The following is a 13,457-nucleotide window of genomic DNA, read 5'->3' as shown; positions in this document are numbered from 1 at the left end:
AAGCATTCTTGCCTTCATTCTTATCAAAACTGTGGGGATTTCCAATGATAGGACAATATTATGTGGGTGGAAACTTCTCAGAAGAATAGAGAACTTATCAGTATTTACTTAGGTTCTATTACATCCAGAGCCATAAAAGCAACTACACTCATAAATTTATAGCCAGTCAAGGATATTGCCTCTTCCCCAAAGAGGCTAGATATTAAAGAAGTAGAGTGAATGAGCTCAAATCGTGGTTTCAATATTGGAGGAGTTTTCCTCCTTCATATTTCAACTTGTAGACAGTATGTTATGAAGAATCACTGGCTAGCTGACTTGGCGGGGAGGGGGGTGGTCTGGAGGCAAAAGACAATCTTAATCTTTCATCTTACAAATTTTCTTTGTTCTTCTACAATTAGTACCTAGTAATAATATCTGTACTTTAATGAATTCTAACTGCAGCCTAACGATCAGTCAACTTGCTTGGATGGATGTTTTTATAAATTCACTTTTGCAGATAAAGAAACTGGAGGTTCGCAGAGGGTAGGAATCTTGCTCAAAGTCACCTAGCAGAGACTGGGCTTAAGCTCAGATCTTTCTGATTCTGGAGGAGCCTCTGTATTACCTTCCTAGTTCTGCTGTAACAAATGGCAGTAAACTGGGTGGCTTGAAATAACACAGATTTATTATTTTACAACTCTGAAGGTTAGAAGTCCCAAAGGGGTCTTGTTGGGCTGAATTCCAGGTGTAGCCAGACAGCATTCCTCTGGAGACACTTGGGGAGTATTCCTTCTCTTGGCCTTTTCTGCTTGTACAGTCTTCCCCCATCCCTTGGCTCAGGGCCTCCTCTTCCAATCAAAGAGCCAACAATCTCATTGCTTTTTTATTCCTGTCATCGCATTTCCTTTTCTGACTCTTTTGTCTCCCTGTCTCCTCTTTGAAGGACTCTGGTAATTACACTGTGTCCACCCCTATTATCCAGGATAATCTGCCTATTTTAAAGATCCTTGACCACATCTGCAACATCACTTTTGCAATATAAGGTAATGTATTCGTGGCTTCTGTGATTAGGGCATCTTCTGACGAGGACCAAAGCTTAAATAGTTCTAGGTAAATACACTGCCATTCTAAGTGTATTTCAAAATCGATATTTTGATATTTGGTAGACCAAATCATAATCAGTAAGATTAATGACCACTAAAATGATGATAGGGTATAATATGTATAGATTATATATATAGTACATAATGAAGTGGTTCTGAATCTAGAAAAATTCCTGCTCCATCACTTACTACCTGTACAACCTGAGGGGACTCTCTTAGTGCCATTTCTTTAGAATTGAAATGGTGGTAACTTATACCAAATTTTATTCATAGAACAAATGGAAACATAATTAAACAGTGAGCAGGTAGATGGTCAATAACTGCTTGTTTCTTCACCTCGATTTTTAGAAAATAACAAAGAGAAGGCAGGTAAAATATTACATGGTGTCCTCAAGTGTCACAAGTACTGTCTAATAATAATTAAACTATGAAAACTATTTATTTTCTAAATATGTTAAGCATTTTATAGGCTTTATTTTTATTTAACAAATAATAGTCTGTGGTTCAGTATTCTCTCTTTTCCTTTTAGTGTGCTTTGTTTGTTTTTTGGTACTTTTTTTGGCCTGCTTTTTTTTTTTGTTTTTACTAAAATGTTAAACAGAGCATCTGAATTCATTCATTACCTGATGATGACTTTTTTCTGATTCCATTTTTCATACTTAGCTTTTTAAGATGAAGCTTTCCTTATTGCTTGTTGTTAAGTGTACAACTAATAGATTCATGGGAAATTGATCCTGGTCAGTCTTTTAAAATATTTTTTTTTAATTATAATCTCACGTTAAAGAGAGTTATAATAAAGCACTATCTGTGCCTCATTATTCCTTCGCTCCACTCACCTTCTCAGGGGCAACTCTTAACTGGACGTTTTTAGTTGTTTTTCTTTGCACTGCTATTCTGCAATTCTTAATCACATGACCTTGGAGCTGATATCCTTGACGTCTGATGTGAAACTTGCAGATCTGTCCCACTTTGCTTACCCTGCCTTTCCCTGCACCTCCTTTCAGCATTTGACATTTATATTTTTAGTTTTGTTCTTTTATTGATTACTTTTATAATGAAAAATATGTAGCTGAAAGTCTATTTCTCTTTTCCGACGAGCCCATACTGTTTACTTTCTAAGACAAGTTGTTCATACTTCTGCTCATTTCCTCAATTTTTCCTTCTCACAGAGGGTTTTATCCAGCTAAACTTTTACTTTTATATTGTCAGGCCTGTTTATATTTACATTCTTTGTGTAACCACCACCAAGTCTTTTTTTAATATGTTGATTCTAAATTTTGGAAATGTGTAACAGTGTTGGCATTCCACAAACACTGTGTGATGATGAATCACAAGTATGCTCTGTTCTTAGATAGAGCCCATCCCAGGAAACCTGGGACACTCTCGGAAAAAAGTTCACCATGTCCCAAATAGACTCTCTTTTTTGTTTATTTTTTAATTCAGTTGCTTGATATTATTCCAGATTTACATTTGCTTTATATCTGGGCTTTGACTTTTTCATATGGGTCTGTTTTTATCCTGAATTGTGTTTCTTTTTGCTTTCTGCTCTAAATTTGCTGTTACATTATCCTCATTTTATTTTTCCCATCAAAGTCTCAGAGGTTACCCCCCAGAAACTTCCATGTGAAGCTCTACATATTTTTTTTAAGTCTCAAAATTCAGTATCTCAAAATTTCACAAAGATATGAGTGTGGGCAATTTTTTCACTCATTATATTGGGATCCCCATGAGCCTGTTCAGTTTTGAAACTTATTAGCTTGCTTTAGTTTGGAGATATTTTCATTTTTTGTTTGATAGTTTCTTCTTTCCCATTTCTTTGTTTTTTCTTTCTCATTCTCATTTCTGTTAGTTGCACCTCCTAGATTAGTTATTTTTTGTCTCTTGTCTTTTATTTCATCTTTTAATTCTCTTTCCACTTTTGATCTTTACATAAGAAATACTTTTATTACTTTTAGGCTTCTGATGCATTTTATGTTTTTTGTTATTATATGTTTAATCTTTAAGATTTCATTCTAGTTCTATAATTATTTCTATTTTTAAGTTTACATTAATTTTTGAAACTATAGATATGCCATACATGCATAAAGTCAAGTAAATATTATCTTCAAGATTGTCTTAGCTACTCTCTTTCTTTTCAATACTGTATAGATGTTTAGAATGAGCTTATTAAAATTCACTAAAAATCACAATTGGATGTTCATTGGAATTGTTATAACTTTGTGGATTAATATGATTTATTGAGTTGAGGTGAACTCTGTTGGTATTTTCTTCAGCTTTGGGGTTTTCTGCATGGGAGACTTTCATGTATATGAATATGTATATTAAGTATATTATGATTTTTATAGAAAAATTTAATTTTAAAGGAAAAAACCCTCTGTTTTCTTTACTTGGAGGTAAAGGAAATGCTGTTTTAGTCAGCTCTTGGTACAATATTGTATAATAGCAATGACAAATCATAAAGTGCTCAGTGGCTTACTGATATTAAATTTATTTTTACTCTCCCAAGGGTATAAAATGGCTGATCTAGGCTAGGCTCCTTTGGAATAGGGCTACCCTATAGGCTTCTGCTTAAGTTTCAAACCCAAAGTCCAGGCTGAAAGAATAGTAGAATGAGTGACATATTGTTTTTGTGGCAGATCACAGGTGCAGGAGAGAGCAAGCTAAGCCACTCAAGCAATTAGTCTCTGTTACATCATGTCCACTCTCATTCTCTTAGTCAAAGCAATTTCATGGCCAAGCCCAACATTAGTGGGGAAGGGAAATATATTCCACCCACAGTGGGAGGCACTATAAAATTACGTAGCACAGGGTGTGGCTGTATAATCCTAGTTTAGGAAACTGAATAAATGGGACAATAAGCCAATTTATGTCAAGAGGAAAGTGTGTGAATAGAAGTATGAATATTCTTGATGTACCTGACTTTTTGTTTATCTTGCCATTATCAGAAATTTCCACAAGCTTTTTTTTTTTTTTTTCAAAGAATTTTCATTTATGGAATTCCTGTCGTGGCTCAGCAGTAACAAATCCCTAAAAAGACAAAAAATAAGAATTTACAAGATTAAAAATGTTACTCATTTACTTTTTTTTTTGTCTTTTTAGGGCCGCACCCACAGCATATGGAAGTTCCCAGGCCACGGGTCAAAATCAGAGCTACAGATGCCAGCCTACACCACAGCTATAGCAACGCCAGATCTGAGCCGTGTTTGTGACCTATACCACAGCTCCAGATCCTTAACCCACTGAGCAAGGCCAAGGATTGAACATTTGACCTAATGGTTACTAGTCAGATTCGTCTCTGCTGAGCCACAGTGGGAACTCCACACTTCTTAATGATATGTAATTAGTTACTCTACTGTAGTAGTGGTGAAAATTAGAGAGGAAAGCTCCTCAGTCTCTCTTGTGAATGTAAGGTCCGTGTTTTAAACAGTCCAACCAATATTCCTCAATATTGAGGATATTCCTTTTTTTTTTTTTTTTGTCTTTTTAGTTCCCAGGCTGAGGGTCAAATCAGAGCTGTAACCACAGCCATAGCAATAAGGGATCCCATTAGGATCCAAGCCACCTCTGCAACCCACACCGTAGCTCACAGCAATGCTAGATCCTTAATCCACTGAATGGGGCTAGGGATTGAACCCACATTCTCATGGATACTAGTTTTTTTCTTTATTGCTGAGCTAACAATGGGAACTCCTTGAGGATATTCTTTATCCTCAATATGCACCATTATTTCCTTAATTCTTTATTTACCCTAATCCTGCTTCTCCTTAATTTCCCATCACCAGATCTCTTGTGTTATTATCACGTTTTCTTTCTTTCTTGTCCCTATACCAACTGGTGAACAGATCCTGTCAGCTGCAAATCATCCTACCTTTCAAATCCCCTCACTCCATTTCCACTCCATTAGATGTTTTCAGCTTTAACCAGAAGTTTTACCTCATAGACATCTGGGGCCAGAACATCTTACATAAAAGAAATCTGAGAGTGTCCCATGTTTAGAGGCCTCAGCTGCTAGGGCTGTGTTCAGTCTCCATTGACTGAACTCTAAATGTCTTAGCAGGAGTTCTCTTTTGGCTCAGTGGGTTAAGGATCCAGTGTTGTCACGGCAGCAGCTTGGGTCGCTGCTGTGGCACAGGTTCATTCCCTGGTCTGGGAAGTTCCACATGCCAAGGACACGGCCAAAACCAACATGTCTTAGGGTACCATCTAGAGCCCTTTACAATTTGGTCTCAATGTATTCTCACATGAGGAACCTCCACCTTCTCCTCTCTCTGCTACTCAAACTATGTAAAATGCTGACTGCAAAACCTTTCACTCTTCTAGATGATTCTCTCACTCCCTTGTCCATAATCTATTATCTTCTCCACTCAGTAAACCTGATTCCCCTTCCAGAGCCAGTTCCCCTTTTCCCTCAGGCTCTGCTTGACTCGGTGGGTGGTCTTCTTCTGGGGTTCTCTCAGCATTCTACCTGAATATCCATTAAACAGTTTTTCTTGGATTCTGTATTTTTGATCATTAAAGTACACCAAACTTTAAAAAATGAAATGACATTCAAAGTGTAAAGAATAAAATAAAGAGTCTATAGCAATCATTGTTCTCTGGCTTTAGAGAATACAGTTAACCTTTTTGGTACTATTTTTTTAAGGTTTTTTTTTTAATTTAACAATATGACAAAGGCTTTTTTTTTCAGTTATGTTCTATTGTAAAAATTAATTTAGCTCTTTCTCTCTCACCCTAGTTTGTTCATTCTTCCAAGGAGCATCTGTTCTCAGTGTACACCCTATTTCAAGGGAACCATGCATTGTCTGGCAAATAGGAAGCACTTCATTAATAGGCTTTTGAATATTAAATGAGGTGGGAATGTCTCTCTAAGCACAAATAATTCAATGAACCAAAAAATGTAACTATAGTCAGTGATAAATTACAAAATGATAGGGTTTTACTGATGTTAGGGCATCATATTATGATACATATATATTTTGGGATGCTGGCATCAAAACAAGGCTATAGTTATAGTGTAATTCTGTGCTAATCGTATTTGTCACTGTTTTGACCTCTGGAAATTGTTTGCTATAAGGCATCCAGTCACATAAGGCTTTAAATATTGATCAAAGAATATCACAGCTTTAATACCTGTAAAAGATACAAAGGGTTAAATCATTCTAGCCCTGTTTTTTTTTCTCCTTTTAAAGACATGTAACTTCTTTGTCTGATCTCCTTATGGTCCTTGTCACAACTGTGTGGCTTTTAATCACTCATACATTCAGTGAGTTACTGCACTGCTGGAACCTTAATAATGTTCTAGTTTGTTTGGATGATCTTCCTGATAAAGTCCTGACAATCTCTCAGTATAATGGGAAGACAATCAAAATAAAAAATGCTCTGAGAGTTCAGGTAGTAGAGCGTACCATTACTTTTCACATGGTGCAAGGATATTAAAATACTGACTTTCATGCTTTTGATGGAGTTTGTGATGAAATCCCAGAAAAATGGAAAATTTGAATTATTCTACTGCCAGTAGAGACTGTATATCATGAACAGAAAGCAGGCGTGTGTAACCAATTCTTATATCATAATCTCAAGAGTGTCGGATTGCTCTTCTTTTATACGAGTTTCTGTAGTATGTCTAAGTAATGAATTCGTTATATAGCTCTTTTATATTTGCAGTTACCACACGGAATTTTACAAAAATATAAAATGTCATCTTTAGGGCACACTGTTTGAAGAGTTAATAATGATGATTTATGTTGATAGACTGTTTCAGATTTTTCAAGGTACTTTCCATTAAATTATCTGACTCACTAGCCCTCTTAAGTAAGCAGTGGAATTGTTAGTTCTCTACCTGTCCCATTCTTTCTGCCTCCTTCCCTCTTACTATTTTCCCATTTATCTCTCTTCCTTCCTTTCTTTCCTTCCCTCATTCCTTCTTTCCTTCCCTCTTTTTTCTTTCTTTCTTTCAAGGAGGCAATTTGGTGTATGGAAAAAGCATAACAAGTGAATTCAGGCATTTCGTTCCATCCTTGCCCCCACTGAATTTAGTTTAGGGCAGATAACTTTCATTTCTCTGAACCATAGCTCCCTAATTGGCAAAATAAAGATAATGCTGAAATATAGTCCTCAAAGTTGTGAGGATTTTTTCTTTTTTTCTTTTTTTTGGTTTTTTTTCAAGGCTGTAACTGAGGCATATGGAAGTTCCCAGGCCAGGGGTCGAATTGGAGATACAGCTGCCAGCCTACACCACAGCTAATGCTGGATCCTTAACCCACTGAACAAGGCCAGGAATCAAAACCCACGCCCTCATGGGTACTGGTTGTGTTCATTAACCACTGAGCCACGATGGGAACTCCTGAGGATTTTTTCTCATGGGTTAAAGGGGGTCTAATAATTCCTATCTTGTGAAACTGTTGAATACAAAAATAGGTAATGTTTATACTGATCCTAACACAGTTTCTGAAACATAGTAGTATATACTCTTTTAAAAGTATTTTCTCTTCTTTCCTTTCTTCCTTCTATATTCCCTCATTTATTTCTACCTTATTCTTCCCAGACCTCTGGACAAGATGGAGCACATGATTGTAAAATCTTGGTATTCAATAAATTAACTTTTTCTTTTTTAACCCATCAAGAATTAAACAAAATCATTAAGTTCTAATTGAGGCAGGAGTGGGGGATCCTCTTTTCTGAGTAAAGACCCCATATTGTCATACTTTGAAATCTCCACCGAATCCTAAAAACTTCGAGCAGTAGAATTTGAAAACTGCTGATGTCGCCCCACCTTCTCATTTTGCAGATGAGAAAGCTGAATTTGAGAGAAGTTGAGTGACTGGCCTAAACTTGCAAGCTGGTAAGTGCTGAGCTGAGGAGAGAGCTCAGCTGTTTTTTTTTTTTTTTTTTCACTCTATTGTTCCCCTTACTATGTGAAGGTATAGGAGGCAAATATGTAAGATTTCTCTCTTGAAGGATACTACAGTCTGTTTGTGGATATGGAATTTAGACATAAAAATGAAGAAATGAGAAGTAGCATGACATAGCTATGAAACAATTGGAACAGGTAAATGCTTTAAGAAGAGAGAAGCTCGAAGGACTATTATCCTTTGAAGGTGAACAGGGCAAACTCCATGCAGGCAGGGGCTTGATGCTCATTGTCATTTTGTTCCCAGTGCATACAGAAGTGCCTGACTTCCAGCAAAGGATTATTACTTGTTTTTCGAATGGAATGAATGATGAATGGCTTAATGAAGTATATAATTGAATCGGATCTAGAAAAAACTTAAGGATTTAAGTAATGTAGATCAGGGTGCTTAAACAATGGGTTTCACTTCATTATTGGGGGAAGAAATAAATTTATTGGATCATGATTTACATATAAGAAGTTTATAGAGCATCATTATTTCATGAAAACTGGGTATATTTATGTGATACCAACATAAAATACAGATGTATCATTTTATGTATACATGGTCACAGTTTAAACTGTATGTCTCACTGTATGTAGGTCATGGTTAAAAGTACTCGAAAGATGCTATTTTACACAAAGGGAATATTAAGGTTTGAGGCAGGCATGTGAATGCTGTATAGAAGAATAGTGACTTTGACAGTTTTGCTCAATCAGAAGTGGAAAGAATGGTGAATCAGGACGAAGTTTATTCTGGGGAAGAAGAATCCATTTGGTTCTTTAGCTATTAAATCATTGAGACTCCTCTGCCCTCCGCTGTCTCTACTCTCCACATTAAGAGGATTTAACCAAACTACATGTTTGAAAGATGAAAAAGGTCAGTCTCTTGGGAATGAGTAAATTGGATTGGAATTGGGAAAACCAGATCAAGGACTGTGCAAAAGAGTCAGTTTAGGGAGTTCCCTTCGTGGCTCAGCAGTTAATGAACCTGACTAGGATTCATGAGGATTCAGGTTCCATCCCTGGCCTCACTCATTGCCATGAGCTGTGGTTTAGGTCACAGATGTGGTTCAGATCTGGTGTTGCTGTGCCAGTGCAGTAGGCCTGCAGCTGTAGCTGCAGTTCCACCCCCAGCCTGGGAATTTCCATAAGCTGCACGTGCGGCCCTAAAAAGCAAATAATAATAATAACAATAATGATAATAATAATAATCAGCACAGGATAAGGAAGTTGGCCTTGATCAATGACAACTCTTAGAGAAAAATTTCTTGGCAAGACTTGGGTGAAAAGAGCTTAAAAAAAAAGTGAGTGATGATGAAATGGAAGCCAAATAGTAAACAATTTCTTAGAACTGCTGTCTAAGGAAAAAAAATTAAGAGAAAAAAGTAGGATAGTAGAATTACAAAGTTTTTGTTAACATAGGGAGGAGATGAATATCTTTGTGGTCAACCAGGGAGAGTCAATAGAAGGCTTCTAGACATAGATGAGAAATGAAACTAAAATTCTAGTTAAAAGAGATTCCCTTGGAAGGAAGAAAATTCCTTTCTTCTAAAATCTAGTGATTAAGAGGGGGAAGTATGGTCCTGGATAACAGAAACTTAAAAGAAATATGTAGTTAAAAACATTGCTTTCTGTATGTTTAAGATCGACCAGGTCAAACAGTTTGAAAGTTTGAATTGAGATGTGGCATTAGCCTACTAATTTTCTGTTACTAACAAAAGACATTTTTCAAGTGTGTAAAAACATTTAATTTTCTATGTAAGAAACATTCTTTATTCACCCTAAATTTGTCTAAATCACTACTATAACTTGAGAAATAATAAATGTATATACCATATTATGTGTAAGTTGAGAACTTAGAAAAAAGAAGGTTGAGTGTTGGTATGAAAATCTTGAATTTCAAATCCTGAAAACCTCCTTAAAATGAACTTGAGGAGTTCCCGTTGTGGCGCAGTGGTTAACAAATCTGACTAGGAACCATGAGGTTGTGGGTTCGATCCCTGGCCTCACTCAGTAGGTTAAGATCTGGCGTTGCCATGAGCTGTGGTGTAGGTCGCAGACACTGTTAGGATTCTGCATTGCTGTGGCTCTGGTTGTAGGCTGGTGGCGGCAGCTCTGATTAGACCCCTAACCTGGGAACCTCCACATGCCACAGGTACAGCCCTAAAAAGACAAAAGACCCCCCCCCCAAAAAAAAGAAAGAAAAGAAAAAAGAGAAAAAGAAAAAAAATGAACTTGATAATGATGAAACAAGTTCAGAGGCTAGAAATATCTTGACAGAGGGTTGAAGTACACTCACATAAGTTGAGCGTTTCTTTTTCATTTGGGTTCATCTGCCTTTCAGAGGAAATTCAGAGGTCGAGACTTGTGAATTACTATAGTTTAAATAAAAAGCCATTGCTTAAGTTATTTGTTTTTAAAAGAAAACTAAATAGCAGCCCTTTGTTGTTTATTAAAGGAGAGCTATGATGGCTTTATAGATATGCCACGAACATGTGTGTATGTGAGTTTACACAATTAAAAGAGAGAACATGACCATAAACATGTTTGTGGGAGGTGGGGGTGGGGTGGGTGGGTATGTGTAATGAAACTCTGTCTCCGGGCATGGTCAGGTACAAAGGTCCATCATTTGAGTCTCAGAACTAAATAAACATGTGAGATTATGATTATTTTATTGAGCTTTCTTATTTTATGACCCACTAATGGCTCATGGATCAGTTATATTGATGAGCACTGGCAACCTACAGCTTCAATGTGGTTTTTAATTTATTCATTTATTGTTTTATTTTAAAGTGCCAAGAAGAAAATGCCCAGTTCCCAGTCTTATTTTCCATTTACAATAAGCCATAGAAATATAATCATATTATAGAAAAGAAACTACAATACGTATTAAGTGTCTACAACTGGCAATTTGTATGTGACTTTCTAATTTAACTTCAATTTCTAATGCAAATTGTTGAACTTCCAAGTTTCAGTATATATCTTTATGTCAACTTCCAATGTCAGGCTTATGGGATTTTTTTTACACTTGTTAGGCTGAACTCATTGGCGAAATTAACCCAGTTATGTGTTTCAGCATTTGTGAGAAGATAACGTATTGATGCATAATTTTTTAAATTTGTTTTTGTTTTGTTTTTGCATATGCTGTAATTTATTCATGTCATATTTTATTAGTAACTCAGTAAGAATTCCATTTTGTGTAACCTTCTATAAGAACTTATAAGCAGCTTGCTCCCTAAGGAAAGAGGGCCTGACTGGGGCTGCACACCCCAGTTTTATCTTCCCAAATTGTCCTACCACGTAAGTCTCTTCACCTCCTCCAGGGCCAGGAGAATAAATGGGTGGCCTGGGGTCAGACAGCTTCAGTTCTACAGAAAAAGAAATATCAGGAGTGAGGACTAAGTGTCCCCCACCAAAATATTAATATTTCTAATATTCATGAGAGGGTTTAATTTGAAAACTAAGCATAAAAGTTTTAATGAATGTAGTGGTTGGTAATTTGGCTTATTTAGCTGTTTCAAAACAAAATTAAAGATTTAGTATTTGCCTTTAACATTAATTATCCCTCCTCAATCCACTTGCTTTATCAACACCTTGCCAGTTTTATGGCTGGCCCTTTCACTAGAGTTTGTCGAGTGAAATAGAACTGTTTGCCAGTTTAGCTTCGATAATCTTTTTTTTTTTTTTTTTTTTGCTTTTTCTTTTTAGGCCTGCACTCACGGCTTATGGAGGTTCCCAGGCTAGGGGTCGAATTGGATCTGTGGCCGCCAGCCTACGCCACAGCCACCGCAACGCTGTATCCGAGCCGCATCTGCAACCTACACCACAGCTCAAGGCAACACCGGATCCTTCACACACTGGGCAAGGCCAGGGGTCAAACCTGCAACCTCATGATTCCTAGTTGGCTTCATTAACCACTGAGCTGTGAAGGGAACTCCTCAATAATCTTAAATATTTTGTTTTTTTAGATTATCCTGAAATTGAAAAGGAGACCATTTGACTTGATTGTCCATGTGTTCCCTGAGGTCAGAGCCTACTATTACATTTTGAAAGGATTCTTAGGTTAATCTTTTGAACTGTAAACTTTTAGAGCTAAAATATTTATTAAAATCATCCTATGGGGAAAAGAAATACTATTGTCTATTACATCATGTATATTTTGAATCAAATTCTTCACGTCTCTTTATAGATACAGAAGTTCTTATAGATACAGAAGTTCTTATATATACAGAAGTTCTTATATATACAGAAGTTGAAGTTCATTATCAGGTGACCAAATTTGGAAACATGTGTACAGGGAGCAGAAGGGCAACAGATATCCAAGGAAGAGAGAAACACCTATTTTCTGAGTATAGAAATACTCGATATAGGGTCAATCCAAGTTAAATGAAACTAAGTTCAGAGTTCATTATTCTGTTAGACCTTGCATTTTTATTTGTATTACTTTTTGTACCATTATAAGAATTATTAAAACAAGTTCTCATGATTCACGAACTTACATAAATATATATTGAAATTCAAAAGATTCTAGGGATAAAGGATGGAAACCTTTTAAGGACCTCATGGATATAAGATCTCTCGTGAGACTTCCCCAGACATTTCAAAGTTTTAAAATTTATTGTTACATGGATTCCAAAATAAGTGGAATTTTTAACATGTTTCTTTTGGTGAATATCATGAAATTCATGGCAAAGCAAGAGCTAGATGTTGAGTCTGCGAATGGAGGAGCTATGAATTCACTTTAAAAACTAAAGGAAGTGACTTAATCAGACTCTGGAATCTTCAGATGTGTGTGGTGACCTGAGAGAATCCATTTTGGTACCAGATAAATTTGGGTTAGACTATTAGTACTGTGAGTAGTATGTGTCTTTGCTCAAGTTACTGTTCCCTTTTGAGTCTCGGTTTTCTTGTTTATAAAACTGGGGACAATAACTCATCACTGTATAAAAATCTAGTTAGGATTAAATGAGAAAAAGCCCTTGCAAAATGCATGGCACGGAATAGTCCCCTCAGTATCTGTTAAGCACAATATTCTCCTTTCAATTGCAATGCATCAAATTGTCTCTCTCCAAGCTACAACCCCTATTAAAAGATAAATCCACCTCTCAGATTATATCTCTCGGCTTTGCTCATGAATGAAGGCAAATGATTGTTTTACCTAAAGAAATAGAAATGATTGTCCTTGAACAGTCAGCAGATTCATGCACCTAAAAATGAGCCACAATTGCTGAAGTCAAACCTTTCATTTCTTGCATATTTCCCTGATAATGCAATTTTCAAATGCAGATTATATGGAATCAAGTGCTCTGTCTTTAGGAGAGGATGGTGTTTGAGTCTGTTCTGTAGTCTCTGATACTTTTTCTTTTTCCAGATATACAAATCTACTGTAACCCAAAGACAGTATTTCAAGAGGTGTCAGAAATTTGGCAGTTTTTCCCCCTATAAGAAAGCAGAGGGGGGAAAAAAACAACATTGTATGATGG

The 13,457-nt window shown here is 36.4% G+C and overlaps 1 protein-coding gene across 1 annotated transcript in view; it reads left to right on the top strand.

Moving 5' to 3' along the window:
- HNF4G (hepatocyte nuclear factor 4 gamma) overlaps positions 1-13,457 on the top strand; it is a 130,352-nt gene that overhangs the window by 42,591 nt on the left and 74,304 nt on the right. Inside the window, exon 2 of the mRNA XM_047783718.1 lies at positions 7,870-7,923. The gene's annotated coding sequence lies outside the window, so the exon portion shown is untranslated. The remainder of the gene's footprint in view (positions 1-7,869; positions 7,924-13,457) is intronic.

This window comes from Phacochoerus africanus, chromosome 6 (genome assembly GCF_016906955.1).
Source record: "Phacochoerus africanus isolate WHEZ1 chromosome 6, ROS_Pafr_v1, whole genome shotgun sequence".
Taxonomy (NCBI): Eukaryota; Metazoa; Chordata; class Mammalia; order Artiodactyla; family Suidae; genus Phacochoerus; species Phacochoerus africanus.
This window is presented reverse-complemented; position numbering and strand designations above follow the sequence as displayed.